The sequence below is a fragment of the Anabrus simplex genome, chromosome 3 (assembly GCF_040414725.1).
Source record: "Anabrus simplex isolate iqAnaSimp1 chromosome 3, ASM4041472v1, whole genome shotgun sequence".
NCBI lineage: Eukaryota > Metazoa > Arthropoda > Insecta > Orthoptera > Tettigoniidae > Anabrus > Anabrus simplex.
The window spans coordinates 261,251,776-261,271,835 of NC_090267.1; the positions used below are offsets into that span (position 1 = coordinate 261,251,776).

The window sequence follows — 20,060 nt, forward strand, 5'->3', positions numbered from 1 at the left end:
TGCCTTTGGAAACAACTATTTTAAATTCTATGATACTATCTACCAACAACAGGGCCTACCTATGGGATTTCCTGCTTCTGGTATACTGGCCAAAATTTATGTAGACTATTTAGAATACACATCAGTCAGCAAAATAGATAACATATTCTTTTGGTGCAGATTTTTTGATGATATCTTTGTCATCGTCGACAACAGATCCACTGATAAAAACATCATATTGGACAAACTTAATGCAATAGACCCCTACATACAATTCACTAAAGAAACTGAAAACAACCTTACCCTAAACTATTTAGACATAAAAATAACCAGACACAAAAAACTCTTACCCTGCAAAACATATAGAAAACCCACACACCCTTCAGACAAGATTAAAATAGATTCCATCCATCCCGATACACATAAAAAAGCAGCCTATTACAGCATGATATATAGAGCTTTTAATATACCGTTAACAAAAGAAGATTTAAACAATGAATTACAACTAATACACGACATAGCTAAAAACAGTGGATACAGGAAAGAAATGGTCAATAAAATTATTCACAAAATCAAATTTGAACCCAAAACCAAATTGACAAAAACAGACAAACATAAGAAAGATAATATACTTTTTACTTTCAAAAACGCACACATATATCCCATAACTAAGTTTAATGTTTTCATAAAATATAACTTAAAAATAGCATTTAAAACCACATATAACTGAACTAATATTTTACACAATCTCAAACAATCTCAAGACAATCATTAGCAACAACAAATACAACCAATCAGGAGTATACCGCATTAAGTGTAACAATTGTGAGACCAGCTATATTGAATGCACCGGCAGGAACTGTACTATTCGATATAATGAACACTTAAATGCTATGGAGCATAATAATTTTTCTGCAATATGCCAGCACATCGAAGAATATAAACTCAGTTTCACGAATATCAAAAATGACATGAAAATACTAAACGTAAATCCCAAGGGCCCCCTGCTCAATATAACAGAAGAGTTTTATATATCCTTAGATCAATACGCCAATCCCAACTTCAATATAAATGAAATCACAGAAAAAAACTAATATTATCTTCAATAAAGTCATCCCTGCCCTAAAAAATGACTACCTTAAAATAATTAATAAACAGAACGTAACACGTGCCATAGAACCTTCGAACGACATGCCCAGCTCCACCCCTACCCCCACAACAACAACAACTCTCCCTACCCCTCCGCTCACTCCCCTCACAACAGCTGACATAAGCCCAAGGCGAACGCAAAGTAGTACACGGCAAGCTCTCAGATCGAGCACAACCCAACCACGACAACAATAGTAAGTACACATTCATATCAGCACACATCCTCAGGCATTCCTTCAATTTACAATTCATTGTTTCCACTTTATTTCATCTTTCACAGATAACTATAACACCAGCACACAGATATTGATGAGGAGGGAGGCTCCACCATAGTCTAATATTAAACAACTTATGAATGACCAGGACCACATCATCTGCTTTTAACTTAAGGAACAAGTCTCCACTTACAGCAGAGCTGCACATACCTACCTCGATCCACATAACCGGATCTTGTTAACAACAGAAGTGTTTTATCATATGTACACATGAAGACATCTTTTAAGCAAATAATAGGACATTTTAAGAGACTCACATTATTGCCTATGATCACAAGCACCAATTGATGCAAACTATGGATAAAAACTCTAACACGGGAGTCTAATGAAGATATACGCAAGACACGCACATTCAAATCTGTGAAGTGTTTTTACACATGTTGTTTTAATGTATTTTAATGTGTTTATTGTATTTGTACATACAACTTAGATTTAAGCATTAGAATAGGTTGCATAGTCAAATTTTAAGTCTTAAAGAAGACAGTTTTACACCCACGTACCCGAAAATCTAAATAGTAACAACACATTCAGTTCACATTTAGCATGCCCGATTGGGACATATTCTGATATATTGCTTCCTCACGGCATCTCCTAACATATATGTAAAGGTACAAAACTATGTTCAGCTAATGATGACCAGATTAGGTCGAAACCGGTACTGTAAGATAAAATTTTTACAATAAACAGTATTGATAAGGTGGAATTCCTTTTTTATCTGTATATATCTGTCAAAGATCTTGGTGTTATGATAGACGAACATATCCAATCACAGTTTTGGAACATGGTCAAAATCTGATACAGTCTTATCTATTCCACCTCACCGCATCGCACAATACACAAACTCATTTGTTATTTCTTCGGCGCGACAATGGAATACACTACCCGTCTCTATCAGAGGAGCCTTACCTGCTAGTTTTAGGCAACTTTGTCACCGATACCTACTAAGTAATAGATGAAGTCCTAAATTGTTATTCGTATGTTACGGAAATATTGTAGATATAGCCTTCCTAAAACTATAGACTTTATATAATCTAACTGTTATTATCAAGGTTAATAGAAATTAGGTAGTAATGTCATAATTGTGTAAATAATCATCATCATCCTCATCGTGATAAGCATTTTCCTGTTTTTTTCCTATTTTTTTATTCTTTATTTTTGCTCTTCATCATAATATTGTATTATTTAGTAGTTGCAAGATGTTTCAATTGTAAATCTATTTATTTTAATTTTGCACATGTAGATACTGTATTTTCTGGTTAGATGGAAGAGAGGGCCTAATGGCCTTAAGTTTGCTAGACAAAATAAGTCCATCGTATTGTATTGTATTGTATTGTATTGTATTGTACAATCTTCATGATTAATAATATTTTTTGTGTAGTATATTACAAAATCTGGTGGTGGACACTGCATGTTGTTACAGTCTTTGCACTAATATAATATGGTCCTTTGGTTCTCTTTTTAGGATGATCTTGTCATTTTGAGGTTGGGAACTGTTATGATTAAAATGAAAGAAGTGTAAAATTGCTTTATAATGATTACATAATATGAGCCGAGAAAATATAGGAGTGTGGATGATTGGATCACTAGACTGGTATTCTTATACAGCTATGGTATATTTGTGTACATGACCCTCAGCATAATTCCTAAAAAATCAACGCAGTCCTTTTACAATTACATCAGTCCATTTTGTACTTAGGCTGAAAGGGGAGCTCCTGGATAATTATTTTCCACGAACTGTGCACGATACAAGTTTTGCGCCTCTTTGCAGATGGTGGTTGTAATTCTTCTTAGTCACTATCACTTATTCCTTCAACCTCGATTATGATATTTTCAGGAAAGAAAGTCATCATCAATGTCTTCATCTGTATGGGAAAATTAGAATTCTCACTTACATCATTCATCAAAATTTTGAACACTTTCTCACCATCTAGTACTACTTCAGCTCGACTTTGAGCGGCCATATTTGTCAGCTAGCAGTTGATTCTGAAAAACGTTAGACATTCACATAGACAAACTAAATCTAAAGCACTTCCCATGAGGATACGAACAAGCGCAAGCTTCAGTAACGTAATCAGTATATGGCAGCTTACATATTTTTTAATCATTGCTCAAAGAAATAAAGATATGACACTCGGAAGTTCAACATGCAATATATTGCGTCATAACTGCTGTGGAACTTCCCGTGAGAAAAAATATCCTGTGCCCTGACCCACATTGAGTTAATGATGTGCACAAATTGTGCAGATAATTAGGATTCAACTTGTTCAAAAGAATTCTCTGACTTTTAGTGTATCTTGCAGTTAGTAACGTGATACTGGTCACAGATTTCATTACGTAGTACAGAGACACAAATTCCATCCAGTTCATGGAAGGACTTTTGACTTGCAAATTTTATGGTAGTACCCATGCACTACCAGAGATCACAAAGTCTTGGAACTCTTAGTTTGTACCAAACCTTGATTGATTCATCATAGCCTCTGTCAAGTAATACTGTAACTAGATCTCTCTTTCTCTCTTCCTTTCTTCCAACTAGGTGTAGAGGGAAGGTTGAGCTTCTTTTTCAGATTGTCTTGTAAGGAGGACTCTCCAATGAGAATGTATACCTTTGAACAAGTGTATTTCGACACTCTGAGAGAATGATGTAGATGTTGATTCCCATAGGGAACCTAAAATATTTGTCCTGAATGAGTAAATTTATAATACCAATATAATGGTCCGTTATTGGACATTATAAATTTTCCAGCTAACTCATTCTTGGTTGCCTGCGTTTCGCCCTCGTGTGCTAAGTTAGGCTCGTCAGTTGGGACTTAGCACACCACCCAAGACGCAAGGCTAGTGCATACCGTGGAGGCCACTGCATAGGCTATTTGAAGCCACCAGCAGTGCCAATGCACTATGAGAGCTATGTCTCATTTTCAAAAATAGATGCCTGCCTGGCCATCAAATGATGTAGATGTTGATTCCCATAGGGAAAATTTATAATGTCCAATAACGGACCATTATATTGGTATTATAAATTTACTCATTCAGGACAAATATTTTAGGTTCCCTATGGGAATCAACATCTACATCATTTGATGGCCAGGCAGGCATCTATTTTTGAAAATGAGACATAGCTCTCATAGTGCATTGGCACTGCTGGTGGCTTCAAATAGCCTATGCAGTGGCCTCCACGGTATGCACTAGCCTTGCGTCTTGGGTGGTGTGCTAAGTCCCAACTGACGAGCCTAACTTAGCACACGAGGGCGAAACGCAGGCAACCAAGAATGAGTTAGCTGGAAAATTTATAATGTCCAATAACGGACCATTATATTGGTATTATAAATTTACTCATTCAGGACAAATATTTTAGGTTCCCTATGGGAATCAACATCTACATCATTTGATGGCCAGGCAGGCATCTATTTTTGAAAATGAGACATAGCTCTCATAGTGCATTGGCACTGCTGGTGGCTTCAAATAGCCTATGCAGTGGCCTCCACGGTATGCACTAGCCTTGCGTCTTGGGTGGTGTGCTAAGTCCCAACTGACGAGCCTAACTTAGCACACGAGGGCGAAACGCAGGCAACCAAGAATGAGTTAGCTGGAAAATTTATAATGTCCAATAACGGACCATTATATTGGTATTACTCTGAGAGAAGCCGTCGAAAAGCATGCTTTTACATTCTTTAATGAGAGCAGGTTCTTTACTGTGCATTTTACCATATCTAGCTGTTTGGAAGAATCTGTTCATCTATTAATATTCTGTACTCAACAGGGCAATACGATAATCTTAATCATCATTGTGCTCACTTTGATTTGCTATATTATTCCTGTTTAAGCAAATGTTAAATATTTAAGTCTTTTGGTCCTTGTGATAGCGGGTGCCTTGGTCCTTAAAACAGTTCTCATGTATTCATCAAAGAAAGGAGGATAGGAAGGTCAGTTTGTGGAAGCAGGAGCAAGGGAAGACACAAGAAGAAACATGAAAACAGAAAAGGACAAGAACTAACTCCATTTCTCTACACACAGCCATCTTCTTTAACATAATGTCATGTCAGCAGGTGCCATGCAGTAATAGAATTGAGTAATTCAACTGGATAATAAACCACATTGTTGTTCACACCCAAGGTAACCAACATATGTTTTTTTTTTCTTTGTCCAGAATTTGAACCATGATCTCCCCATTTATTTCTATGACCTATTCATTGTTCAGAGCCAAAATAGCTCAATCACAAACCCACATATTCCAAGCATCATGGATAATGTGAATGTTTTGAAAAGTACCATCAGTTAAGTTATCCTGAAACTGAATGATGTTAGTCAATGATGCTGGAATGGTAATATTACTACCAAAGCCCTGTAATGTTTGATTTTCAGTAGTATCTGGCTGAATTCCTCTTCTACCTGACTGCCAAGTTGCATATATATGTTGGTTGTGAGAAAAAGCCTCTTAAGTCGGGTAGTATTTCTTCAGTAAAGCTTGCACTTAGTCCACTCTTGTCCTACTTGCTACAATAAGTAGTGTCTTAACAGAAGTCTGCGTCAAATAGCATCCAGTGGTGAAGACTGTTCTGCAGTGTTCCATCCAATGTGTAAACAGCCACCAGCGTCTTCATAGCATGGATCAAATAGTTCAAATTCTATGATGGCTTAGTGGGTCGGTACAGGTTGTTTTCAGAATATGTATGATCCAGAGGAATGGCAAGATAAAAAAGGAAATTCACCTAGCTCTCCAGCTCATCTCCACCTGTTTCACTTCGTTAAATTTTATATTCTACAATGTTTGTTATGTAGCATTTATCGGTAGGACCAATGTTAACAGAGATGTTTGAGAAATCATTTTTAGACCTCCTCCTAAACTTGTATCAATCAGCATGAATACAAGTACAAGGGCACTAGGAAAGTTTTGCAGTGTAAGTGAACGCTTTAGATTTTTTCCAAAATAACTTCCATCACACTCAATACACTTCTCCATACGTTGAAACCAGTTACTGAACAAATTCTGCCGCTTTTCTTCAGTTACATTTTCACACTCTTGATCCCATGCTGCCAGAAACTCCTTGTCGGATGCAAAACGCCGCCCTTTCAGCTTCATCTTGACTTCTGGGAAGAGTTGCGAAGTCACATGGGGCAAGATCAGGACTGTATGGAGGGTGATCAAGCACAGTCAACCCTCATCTTGCAAGAAAATCCATTGTTACATTAGCACGATGTGCTGGAGCATTGTCGTGATGCAAGAGCCAAGTGTTTAGCCGTGACCTTGGAGGGAGCTGCTTGAGAGTCTGGATGACCTGAGGCAGACAAGTCTCACTGCACCACTTCGCAGTAACTGTCCTTTGCGTTTCTAGCACAACCCGAGTCAGGATGCCCCGTTTACTGAAGAATACTGCAATCATCCTTTACTTCACTGACCTTGACTTTTGCACAGTCACAGGAATACACTCATATTCAAACAGCCACACCTTGTTGTGGGATTTTGTTGGGACATCATAATAATAAAGCCAAGTTTCGTCACCTGTAACGATGCTATTGATGTTACGCAAAGTCCCATTTTCAAACTGGTTTAGCATTTTTTTCGGCACCATTTCACTCAATGTGCCCTTTGTTCCTCTGAAAGTGAATAGGGCACCCAAAGGGATCAAACCTTTCTAACATGGAGATGGTCATGTAGAATTGAATGAATAGCTGATGCAGGGATGTGGAGGGTCTCTTCTACCTGCCGATATGTCAACCGCCCCTCTTGCTGCAACATTTTCCTCACAGCTTCAATGTTTTCCTCAGTCACTGGTTCAGACGGTCACCCAGAACAAGGATCGTCTTCAACCCCAAGATTGCCGAGCTCGGTAGCTGCAGTCGCTTAAGTGCGACCAGTATCCAGTATTCGGGAGATAGTAGGTTCGAACCCCACTGTCGGCAGCCCTGAAGATGGTTTTCCGTGGTTTCCCCATTTTCACACCAGGCAAATGCTGAGGCTGTACCTTAATTAAGGCCATGGCCGCTTCCTTCCCAGTCCTAGCCCTTTCCTGTCCCATCGTCGCCATAAGACATATCTGTGTCGGTGCGACGTAAAGCGAATTGCAAAAAAAAAAAAAAAAAAAAAATTAATTTGCAACCCCCAAGATTTCCCCTCTGGAACTCTTTGTACCAGCAGAAAATTGTTGTCCAATGAGGACAGTCTTTCCCCAGCACAGGGGTTATTTCCTCCAGGCACTGGTCAACAGTTAATCCACGAGCAAAATTGTAGTGGATAATTGCGCGATATTCACCTTTAGACCACACTGACATCTTAACTTGCTTTCATTCCCACTGCTTTGTAACAATTGGTGTGAAGGTCGCACCTTGCTGTCTTCTAGACCGGTTTTCACCCCTCTTTCCATCCCCCACCATAACGGGTGTCCAGCAAACTGTTTTTGCGTATTGCAAAACTTTCCTAGTGCCCTTTGTATTTATAGCCTGGATTGTTGTGTCTTCTCCCCTGACCTTCATTACCGATTTTCATTCAATTATGTTCAGCCATATTCTCGTGATGCCAGCCCTATTGTGTAGGGGTAGCATGCCTGCCTCTTACCCGGATGCCCCGGGTTCGATTCCCAGCCAGATCAGGGATTTTTATATGCATCTGAGGGCTAGTTCGAGGTCCACTCAGCCTACGTTATTACAGTTGAGGAGCTATCTGACGGTGAGGTAGCGGTCCCGGTCTAGAAAGCCAAGAATAACGGCCGAGAGGATCCGTCGTGCTGACCACATGACACCTTGTAATCTGTAGGTCTTTGGGCTGAGCAGCGGTCGCTTGGTAGGCTTTGGCCCTTCGGGGCTGTTGCACCATGGGGTTTGGTTCATGTTCTCGTGATGCTCATACGTACGTACATACATACATGACAGAAATTTAAAAATTGCATTTCCTTCTTGTTATGGACACGACACAAGTACCAACTGACGAAAGTAGAGACAGAACTTTTTTCTTCTTACTAGAGAATTGATCTCTTAGAATCTCACTACAACCTCATTTCTTTCTCTTTGTGTGGAGTTTCCTCTTTGTCCAGTACTCCTTCACGCGTTTGGTGGCCTGCTTCCTATGTTCTTCTGTCCAAGCTCTTCCGGTAATCTTAGTTCTTCTTTTGCCTTTAAACCCTTACAAATTTTTCACTGTGTTCCTAAATTTATTTCTGTCTTAACATTTGGACCTCCAAGATGTTTAATCTCTCCATATCTTTCTGCATTTCCATAATTCATGCTGTAGTGGTCTTCTTCCAGAAGTAATCAAATACTTGTTTAGTAAATCTATTTCCTTTCATTCTGAACACATCTCCTAGAAATGCCAGCCTTCTCCTTTTTATGGTCTCTGAGATTCTCTCCACCTTCTGGTAAACTTCTTTGTCGCTCCGAAGTTTCCACCTGCTTTCAGTCTGTACAGTGCCCATAATACTTCTGAGGATTCTTCTTTCTAAGACCTCTAGCTTCTCAGAACTTATAGTTCATGGACAGGCATTCACTGGCATGGAGGCAGTCTGTTTAGTGTTTTATTTTGGCATTTCAGATTTTTTTTTGTTAATCCATATGCTCTTTTTGTTTTTGAGATCCAGTCTTCCTGTGCTGATTTTTCTAGTCCATTCTCCTGTATGATCTCATTAAGGTACTTGATCTTCTTGACCCTCTCAATCCGTCCTATCTCTGTTTCGAGGAACTTCAGTCCTGAGCTCAGTATGAAAGCTTGTCAAGACGTTGAAATCAGTGAGGATGGGAGTACTTTATTTACATTATTAAAGGATCTGAACTCTTATTTTATTTATATAGATATTAAAAGAATATTCTGCATTGATTGTTTATCTTCAATACTGTTTTGTATTCAGAATTGCAGTACCTTCATAGGATATACAGTATGTAATTCAGATACTTACCAAACCTGCAGGTGTATTTAATTTTAATACGAATGGAGAATTCCAGATTTTGTAGCCGGGATGAGTGGTATTTGAAGGTGCTCAAATACATCAGCTTCCTGTCGGTAGATTTATTGGCACATAAAACACTAAATTCTGACACCTCTACATTTCCGAAAACCGTAAAAGTAGTTAGTGGGATGTAAATCCAATAACATTATTATTATTGTTATCGTGTTTTTGTGGTAGTTAGAGGTGAAAGAAGGTACGGGGTGGTGAACAGGTCTCAAGCTACGAAAGTAAAATTAATTTAAAATTTAACAAGGTTATATTTTCTTTTCAAAATTAATAAATAACAATTACGGCAGGTACAGAGTAGCAAGGCAACAAAAGGTGCAATTACAGTATTTACAGTATTTGGGCTTCGAGCCCCGAATTCACACTTCTAGGGCAATTAGCCCAACTTTACTCCAAAATAAGTTTTACCAGAGGGGCCGAAAACCCCATTCATGTTCAAGAGCACTTGCTCCAAATTACACAGAAAAGCCTCCTCGAGGCATACAACACTTAATTTTCAAGAAAGAGCCACACGCTCTCAAACTTTAAGCCTCTCAAAGGCCACACCAAACTCCACCTTCAAGTTGTCCTCTCAGGACATAGACACAGGGGTAACATACCCAACCTACTGAGGTCTATTAAATGAAAAAGGGTAATTACATGACCTCTAAAATAACAGTTTGAGAGGAGGCGATCTGCACTCCTAATGTATTTGTTTCAAAACCTAATTTGGCTCTAGGCCACTGATGCAAGGGCTAATCCCATACTACGGAGGTGACTTTAGAAAAGAAGCAAATTTACATAATGTTAAGGAAGAATAGGTTGAGAAAATAAGTTCACCTCAAAACAATATGAGTGGGAGCTCGAGAGGGTTAAGCACTCTCTATCCCAATATGTAGTTTAAAAGATAGAATAGGTACAAGTTTCTTTACATTTTAAGGAAGGTTACATAATGGAAAAACTTCGGACCCGCCCCGAGAGTTAAACTGCTGAGCAAGCAAGAAAAGAAGTAATTAATCGGCCATTACCTGGTTGTTGACTGCCGCCGAAGAAAGAGGCGCTTCCCGCCCCCTGCTATGTACTTTACACACGAAAAGATGGAACAGAAGTGGCCCGGAGACCCCAAAATCTGCAGTTTATATACTCTCGCGGAAGGTTCGAGGCGTTTGGGGAATGAGAACACCCTCCCACAAAAACTTTATTGGCTAACCAAGAAAACCCCTACACAATATGAAGAAGAAACACATAATTGGTGGAAAATTAATTCAAGAAATTCGGGATTGGCTAAATTCAAAAGAAGGGGAAAGAAAGGGTAAATATTGCCAACTTAAACAATGACTGAAAGAAATTTAGCAAAGAACAACCTTTTGAAATTAAATTTTCTCCAAAAAAACAGTTCTTTCACTCCGCACTAGGGTGCACTATTGTTGATCTTCAGTAGTGTCCTCTAGAAGAGAAAGTTCACACTTCTTATTACAAGCAAAACAAAAATACGTCGAAAATGACACAGTTCAAAAACTCCAAAATTTCCAGGTAGTGACATCTTCTGAGAAAGTAGAAAATTAATACCGTAGATAAAGTTCAGACTTCCTCCAGCAGAGGAGTTTCAACTGGCGCAAATTTTAAATAAGCGGCATGGAGGTGTACCGCCCGGTACAGACCTCCCCCCCCAAAGGTTCCTCCAGGGGTGACACATGAAATCTGTTTGAAAACATGGTCCAAGTTATGATGTGGATATGAAGATTGATTGCAGAAGCATTTATCGAAATGGCTGAAATTTAGTTTGAATCAGGTTCAAAATTTCTTTTAGTAACAGCGGAAGTACTGTCTTAATGTTTGTAGAAGGTTGAATTGAGAAGGAAAACTTTAGTTTTAAAGTTGAGGAAAAATTTTCTTAAGTCCACCAGATATTGTTGTTGAATTCTCAGGTATAGTAATTGCTGATAGTAATTGTCCATGTAGTTAATTAAATTGGATGGCCAGACCGGCCGCTGCAGCTTGTGTCCAGAGGGGGCCGCTCGGACCCCTCAAGTACCCTGAGATACCGCTCGCCCGCACTATGAGAGGAGTAGAGGTGTTGAATCACGCCGCGCCCGCGGTGAACATATACAGGCTGCGGGCCAGTAGCAGGTCGTGCGCCGCACATCAGCCTTGGCCGGGAGGAGGGCTCCGGCTCGCCGTGCACATGTGGTCCTCGCTGGGGAAGAGGGGGCCCTTCCTCTAACCCAGTCGCAGCACGGCGCCGCGCGGCTGCGGGGGCACTGAAACATTAAAGCTAGGCGGCAGAATTGTTGGACCATCATCATTTTTTGAGGGCATAGGCTTTGTGGAGAGGTTGAGGGGCCAGCGGCGTGCAGAAATTCATTTCAGATGCGAGCCACTGTGTGTAGTGGAGCAGGAGACGGGAGCGTGGTAATGGCCGTGGCAAGGATAGGACGGCAGTTTAACCGTGCGGGGAAGGTTTACAAAAACTTACATATGAAACAAAATATTATAGAAGGGGCAGAATGCCTTAAAAGTGAAAACTCAAAAAAAATATAACCTTCATATTCCTTTCACGATTATATGAAGCAAGTTAACCCAGAAATTACACCGGTTTCACCTGTGACAGGTGAACCCTAAATATCCTCTCGGTGGCTGGATTGCTTAATAATAATGTGACCGGCGTAAGGAAATCTAGAATGATACACGGCCCATGAAATCTGGGGGCAAGCTTGCCCGCGGGAACAAAATTCTTGACCATCACCTGGTCACCTACCTTCAAATGGGTGGGTCTCCGTCCACGATCATATCTTTCCCTAACCTTTTCATGAGAGACTTTAAGATTGGCTTTAGCCTTCTTCCAAAGATCTTTAATGTTATCCGGATCTATTGTCTCGGGTAGAATGTCACTCAGAGACCAGAGGTTAGAGAGCGGCGTGTTGGGAACGAACTTGAACATCAAAGAAGCTGGAGTAAACTTGTGAGATTCATGAACCGCCGAATTCAAAGCAAAAGCTAACCAATGCAGGGACGTGTCCCACCTGGAATGATCTTCATGATGATAGGCAATAAGCGCGGACCTGAGATTACGATTAACCCGTTCAGCCATAGATGGTTGAGGGTAATAAGCAGAAGTTGTCACATGAGAGATGGACAGGTCAAAGCAGAATTTACGAAATAAATTAGATGTAAAAGCCTTAGCATTATCAGATACAATATATTGGCACGGACCAAAAGAAGCAAAAATAGAATTTAGGCAAGTAATGGTGGACTGAGCGGTAGCCAGCTTAGTCGGAAATAACCAGGAAAATCTAGTAAAGCCATCTACGCATACAAAGATGAACTTGTTGGCATTTCCCTTTGACTGGGGGAAGGGTCCTACATAATCAATATACAGGCATTCCATGGGGCGCGACGCTTGATGCGAAGACAAAAGGCCTACCTTGGTGGACATGGTGGGTTTACTGAGCAAACAAGATTTACAAGCTTTTACTAGTTCACGGATTTCACCGTCCATACCCTTCCAGATGAACCTTTCACGAATCTTTTCACGAGTTTTAAAGATTCCAAGATGCCCCCCTAATGGGGTCTCATGATAGTACTTGAAGATCATAGGCACAAGAACAGCTGGAACGACAACTTTCATCATCTTATCATGCCTCGATGGGCAACATAAAACACCATTCCTCAGAACATAAGGGACCACATGTTGCCCAGAAGAAAGGGTTTCCATTATCGGAGCCAGCGTCGGATCTTCACGTTGGTATTTCTCGATATCCCTAAAGAGCATGGGAGCATCTGTTAAGATGGCATTAACATCAGATAGTATGGACTCGGAAGGTGATGAACTGTCGACCGGTTCATGGGTCTCGACGTCGTTGGAAAACATACGGCTGAGTCCATCAGCAATAACATTTTCGGTGCCTCTGATATGCCTGACATCGAATTGGAAGGCAGAAATACGGATGGCCCAACGGGCTATACGGCCAGTACGACGCGGCCTACCTAAGACCCAGCTTAAGGCTTGATTATCTGTCTCCAGGTCGAATTTGACATGTTCAAGATAGAGACGGAACTTTTCTAAGGCAAATAAGACTGCCAAACCTTCGAGCTCATAGATAGAATACTTGGCTTCTTGAGCCGACAAGGTCCTAGATGCATAGGCGATGGGTCACCTCCCTAGTTCAGTCTCTTGAAGAAGGACTGCAGCTACTGCTGATGACGACGCGTCGGTTTGGACAATGAATTTCTTTGAGAAATCAGGCATAGCAAGGACAGGGGCATTGCAGAGAGCTAATTTAAGATCTTCAAAAGCGGCTTGTTGAGAAGGTCCCCACTCGAATTTGATGCCTTTCCTACGAAGAAGGTTCAAGGGCGCCGCTCTATTAGCGAAGTTAGGAATAAACTTCCTGAAGAAATTCACCATACCAATGAACCTGGCGATACCTTTAATGTCCTTGGGAGGTTTAAAATCACGGATGGCCTGTGTTCTAGAATGATCGACTGCTACACCATCAGGTGACACAATATGCCCTAGGAATGACATAGAGGGCTTAGCAAAGGCAACCTTGGACAACTTGACAGTTAACCCAGCCTTACGAAGGCGATCGAGAACTTCTCGCAGATGATCTAGATGTTCTTCAAAAGTCTCTGAAAATACGACGACATCATCCAAGTAGTGATATAAGTACTCAAATTTGATGTCGGAGAAGACCCTATCTAGTAGCCTAGTGAGTACAGCTGCTCCCGTGGGGAGCCCGAACGGCACGCGGTTGTATTCATACAAGTTCCAGTCCGTGGCAAACGCTGTAAGATGTTTAGACTCTTCGGCAAGGGGAATTTGATTATAGGCCTGATTCAAGTCCAAGATAGTAAAGAACTTGGCCTTACGAAACCATGAAAAACAAGAATGAAGGTCAGGAAGGGGCACGGATTGCAACACCACCTTCCGATTGAGAGCCCTATAATCAATGACAGGCCTGAAGCCTCCTTGGGGTTTCGGGACTAGAAAAATAGGTGACGAATACGCCGACTTAGAGGGCCTAATAATACCGTCATCTGATCGATGATTTCTTTCAGAGCCTTCATTTTAGGTGGAGATAGCCTATAAGGTGGAAAACGGACAGGAATCGAATCTGTGACCTCAATTTTGTATTCAATAAGGTCAGTAACACCAAGAGTATCCGAGAACACCTCTGGAAATGACTGACATAATTTACGAATACTATCAGCCTGCTCCTCAGGTAGATGTCTAAGGTCTAACAACATCTCATCCTGGGTAGGCGAAATAGATGAACATGATACAGAATTACACTTTAACAAGGGAATTTTACAATTGGACGCAAATTTGAATGTGCACGACTTACTCTGAAGATCGAGCACAAGACCAGTGTGAGAAATGAAGTCCGCTCCCAGTATGATGGGGCAAGACAAGTGCTTAGCCACAAACAGTTTGGTTTTCCATGTAAATTTAAAAATACGAATTTTGACCTGTACAGAACCTAGAATTTCTAATGGAGATGAATTAGCCGAAACATATTGAACAGTAGATGAGCCATAGTCAGATAATTTACAAACAGACTTCAATTTTGAATACCGTTGGTCCGAAATAATTGAACAAACACTGCCTGAATCTAATAGAGCGGTTATAGGCTCGTTATTTAACTCAATCTTAAGAAAAGGAACAGGTACGGGGGTATCCGCCGCAATCCTAAGACATTCTTTGGGGCATTCGAAAGATGGATTTGCAAATTGAACGTTCCCTGAATTCACGACCTTTTTGCCAGGGGCTGAGCCTTGGGAAGCAGAATTAGTCGACTCAGCCGAAGCCGCTAGTCACATTTTATTATTGGCATTGGTGGAATTTGCACCAGAAGTTGAGCAGGAGGGGGTGCTATTTGAGTTTGGGCAATTCTTGGCGATATGTGAGAAAGCCCCACATTTAAAACAGCCTTGTGATGAACCAGCTCCATTATTTGCCCTACTAGACTTGATCAGTGGACACTTATTGCGAAGATGGTCAGGCGACCCGCAAGCATAACATTTATGAGGTGTGACTGATCGGCGAGGTGGATGCCGAGTATTACTAAAAGAAGGCGGGGGTTCTTTCGCGACACGCAAGGAATCGGCGTATCTCACTCCTTCCGCTGAGACGGCCAACGCTTCAAGTTCAGAGAAAGTTTGCGGGCACGCCGCGAAACACAAATATGACCTATAGGGTGGTGAAATTCCTTCTACAATAGCCTGTACAATCTGATCTTCAGGAAAATGAAGGGCAAACACCCTAGTATAAAACTTAATGTCTTGTATGAAATCAGCCAGATTTTCATCCAATCTCTGTACTCGATAATAGTACTTCTGAATCAGAGATGACCTCGCGCGGGCGGGAATAAAATTTGCAAGCAAGTGTGCATGAAAATCTTCAATAGATGACTGTTCGGCTATGGCTCTTACTATTTTGTCAGAGAGAATACCAATTGCATAAGGATAGATGATTTGCAAAATTTGACATGGAGAAAGAGAAAACACAAGGGCATGATCCTGAAATTCAACTAAAAATCTTAAAAAGGAAATTACTTCACTGGTGGTATTAACGGAAAACTTAGAGATACCTCTGAGCAACATTGCCAATGGATGAGGCAAACTGCTGAATCCGGGTGACATAGTAGGTAAAGGTTTCAGTGGCAAGGAAGTTAATTCAGAACGTACATTATTTAATGAGTTACGGCGTTCAGACTCGTCCAATGGGGCAGAGGTTGTTTGAGCAGCGATGGTTTCCCTATTTACTTCTCCCTTAGGAGGCTCTTCCTCGCTACCTACATTCACTGTAGTGGGTAGATCGCTTTTGGGAGGAACCTCCCCAGTTAACAATTGAGTGACCTTGCTAGATAATTCAGAAATATTTTCAAGCAGCGTACTAGCTTCCTTCTTCTGAACGTCATTCAGCTTTAGAGACAACAGATCGTTAACTCTATTTGAAAAATGAAACAGCCTGGCTTGCACACGCTTAATTTGATTAGGAGAAGGATCATTTTCATCAAAAAAACTAACTACAGATGCTAGCCCAGTAATATTCTCGACGATCGTGGGAAGAGAGTCGTCAATTTCTTTCTCTCCCAAGGTGGGGATGGAAATGGGCAAATCAAGGGACTCTCTAAGCTTGTTTGTGTCTACCGCAACCGTGCCTCCAGATTGCACATTTCTAATAGTCAATTCATAGATCAACTCCTCCTTGCGCAAATAGTTAAGATGGAGAACATCGCGAGGGCCGGGCATGATGACAGAACAATTTTGAAAAACTCAAAAAATTCCAGCAACTGAGAAAATGGTTAGAGTTCGGATCAAAACAATGTTTAGCCGTCAAAAGGGGCTAAAATGAGACCCATTCAACCACGCTCTGCTACCACTTGTTACCGTGTTTTTGTGGTAGTTAGAGGTGAAAGAAGGTGCGGGGTGGTGAACAGGTCTCAAGCTACGAAAGTAAAATTAATTTAAAATTTAACAAGGTTATATTTTCTTTTCAAAATTAATAAATAACAATTACGGCAGGTACAGAGTAGCAAGGCAACAAAAGGTGCAATTACAGTATTTACAGTATTTGGGCTTCGAGCCCCGAATTCACACTTCTAGGGCAATTAGCCCAACTTTACTCCAAAATAAGTTTTACCAGAGGGGCCGAAAACCCCATTCATGTTCAAGAGCACTTGCTCCAAATTACACAGAAAAGCCTCCTCGAGGCATACAACACTTAATTTTCAAGAAAGAGCCACACGCTCTCAAACTTTAAGCCTCTCAAAGGCCACACCAAACTCCACCTTCAAGTTGTCCTCTCAGGACATAGACACAGGGGTAACATACCCAACCTACTGAGGTCTATTAAATGAAAAAGGGTAATTACATGACCTCTAAAATAACAGTTTGAGAGGAGGCGATCTGCACTCCTAATGTATTTGTTTCAAAACCTAATTTGGCTCTAGGCCACTGATGCAAGGGCTAATCCCATACTACGGAGGTGACTTTAGAAAAGAAGCAAATTTACATAATGTTAAGGAAGAATAGGTTGAGAAAATAAGTTCACCTCAAAACAATATGAGTGGGAGCTCGAGAGGGTTAAGCACTCTCTATCCCAATATGTAGTTTAAAAGATAGAATAGGTACAAGTTTCTTTACATTTTAAGGAAGGTTACATAATGGAAAAACTTCGGACCCGCCCCGAGAGTTAAACTGCTGAGCAAGCAAGAAAAGAAGTAATTAATCGGCCATTACCTGGTTGTTGACTGCCGCCGAAGAAAGAGGCGCTTCCCGCCCCCTGCTATGTACTTTACACACGAAAAGATGGAACAGAAGTGGCCCGGAGACCCCAAAATCAGCAGTTTATATACTCTCGCGGAAGGTTCGAGGCGTTTGGGGAATGAGAACACCCTCCCACAAAAACTTTATTGGCTAACCAAGAAAACCCCTACACAATATGAAGAAGAAACACATAATTGGTGGAAAATTAATTCAAGAAATTCGGGATTGGCTAAATTCAAAAGAAGGGGAAAGAAAGGGTAAATATTGCCAACTTAAACAATGACTGAAAGAAATTTAGCAAAGAACAACCTTTTGAAATTAAATTTTCTCCAAAAAAACAGTTCTTTCACTCCGCACTAGGGTGCACTATTGTTGATCTTCAGTAGTGTCCTCTAGAAGAGAAAGTTCACACTTCTTATTACAAGCAAAACAAAAATACTTCGAAAATGACACAGTTCAAAAACTCCAAAATTTCCAGGTAGTGACATCTTCTGAGAAAGTAGAAAATTAATACCGTAGATAAAGTTCAGACTTCCTCCAGCAGAGGAGTTTCAACTGGCGCAAATTTTAAATAAGCGGCATGGAGGTGTATCGCCCGGTACAATTATTATTATTATTATTATTATTATTATTATTATTATTATTATTATTATTATTATTATTATTATTATTATTATTATTATTATTATTATTATTATTATCATCACCATCATCATTGTTGTTATTATTATTATTATTATTATTATTATTATTATTATTATTATTATTATTATTATTATAATTATAATTATTATTATTATTCAGATTTTGTACTGCAGCATATCATGTAAGAATGCAGTCAGTAGTAAGCTAGGTCAAAACTTTGCTCAAAATTTTAAATATAATTTTCATCCGAGAAGCATATATTTCCAACTGCTTTCCACAGATCTGTAACATGTATTATAACAATCTGTGTTGATTTTCCTAGCCGACTACATGTCTAGCAATTGCATGATACGACCAACCAGCCTCATGCAGTCCTCATGGGATAATATTGGTCCAAGTAAGATAATGTAACTTTCATTCCATGTTCAAAAGTAATACATAATGGAATGTGTGATATTTTTGAATCCGTGTATGTGGGGTTGTATGCTTGATTGCCAGAACTCTTATTTTCATGAAAAGTGTTGGTAGGTTGTTCATGATCTCTTGTGAGATATATGGGAGACATACACTGCCTGACAAAAGTTGAGCACCCAGAAAGAGTGGTTGAAAGTGAATGAAACTACATATGTTGAAAGACCATGTGCCCTTACTGAACTGATTAAATTATAGGATGAAAGAGACAAGGCCATTGGCAGTTACAGGTGGAATGTTGGCACCAGGTCAGTAGAGAGAGAGAGAGACACACTCTCTCTCTCTCTCTCTCTGCATGCCCTTATGCAGTTCGGAGTTCGGAATGGTGTCAAACAGTCTTTGGATCCTCTCCTGAGGCAAGTTCGCGCACAGTTGTTGCAGCTGTCCCTCCAGATCCCACAGGTTGGTACTTGGACGGAGTCCCCTTCCAGTGTCATCCTACACGTGTTCAATGATGGAGAGGTCCGGGGTTCTTGCTGGTAACGGGAGGTCCTCAGCATGCTCTGGGCAGTCCGTAGAACACTGTCCCAGGGTGCTGTGCCATAAGGGGTAGGACGTGCCAACGCAGAATGTCTGTGACGTATCGCTGTGCCATCAAAGTCTGCCGAAGCACTATTAGAGGTGACCTGAACTCATATCCTATGGCTCCCCACACCGTGATGCCAGAGATTACGCTTGTGTGTCTTTCCACAATATGAGCAGGATCTGCCCGCGATGCCGCCAAACCCGCACATGATGGTTATCAGAGGATATGGAGAAGCAGGACTCATCATTGAACATGATGCAATGCCAGTCGTCCTCTGCCCATGCCTCCTGGGCAAGGCACTACTCCAAACGCAGGTGTCGGTGTTCTGGTGTCAATGGCAACTGACGCATGGGGCAGTAGGGCCCCAATCTGGCAGATGCTAGTCGTCCAGACACTGTGCGGGAACTCACAGGATGATGTAGAGTCTCCAGTACATATTCGCGGATGGCGATCTCCCAATTCGATGAACCTCCCTCCGGGTAGTGTTTCTTGATCGACCCAAAACTGTACGACGTGATTGGGTGCCCTCACGAACCCACTGAGTTCACCATCGGGCCACTGTGACGACTGAATGGCCCACATGTCTAGCAATTGCATGATACGACCAACCAGCCTCATGCAGTCCCACAGTGCGGCCTCTGTCAAATGCTGTCAATTGGTGGATAGGCTGCCTAATGCGTCTGCAAGGCATCTCGGGTGCTTCCTACTTAGTCTTCTCTGCACATTTTGCTTAACTGTCTGACTCACAGCAGTTGACTGGTAACAACTTATCTACAACAGGACAGTGCCATCTCGAATACACTATGGTGGGCATTGTGCACATTA

The 20,060-nt window shown here is 40.9% G+C and overlaps 1 protein-coding gene across 3 annotated transcripts in view; it reads left to right on the forward strand.

The window, feature by feature from the left end:
* Positions 1-20,060, forward strand: part of LOC136866214 (WD repeat-containing protein 55 homolog) — a 129,512-nt gene that overhangs the window by 52,932 nt on the left and 56,520 nt on the right. The gene's annotated exons all lie outside the window — the stretch shown is intronic.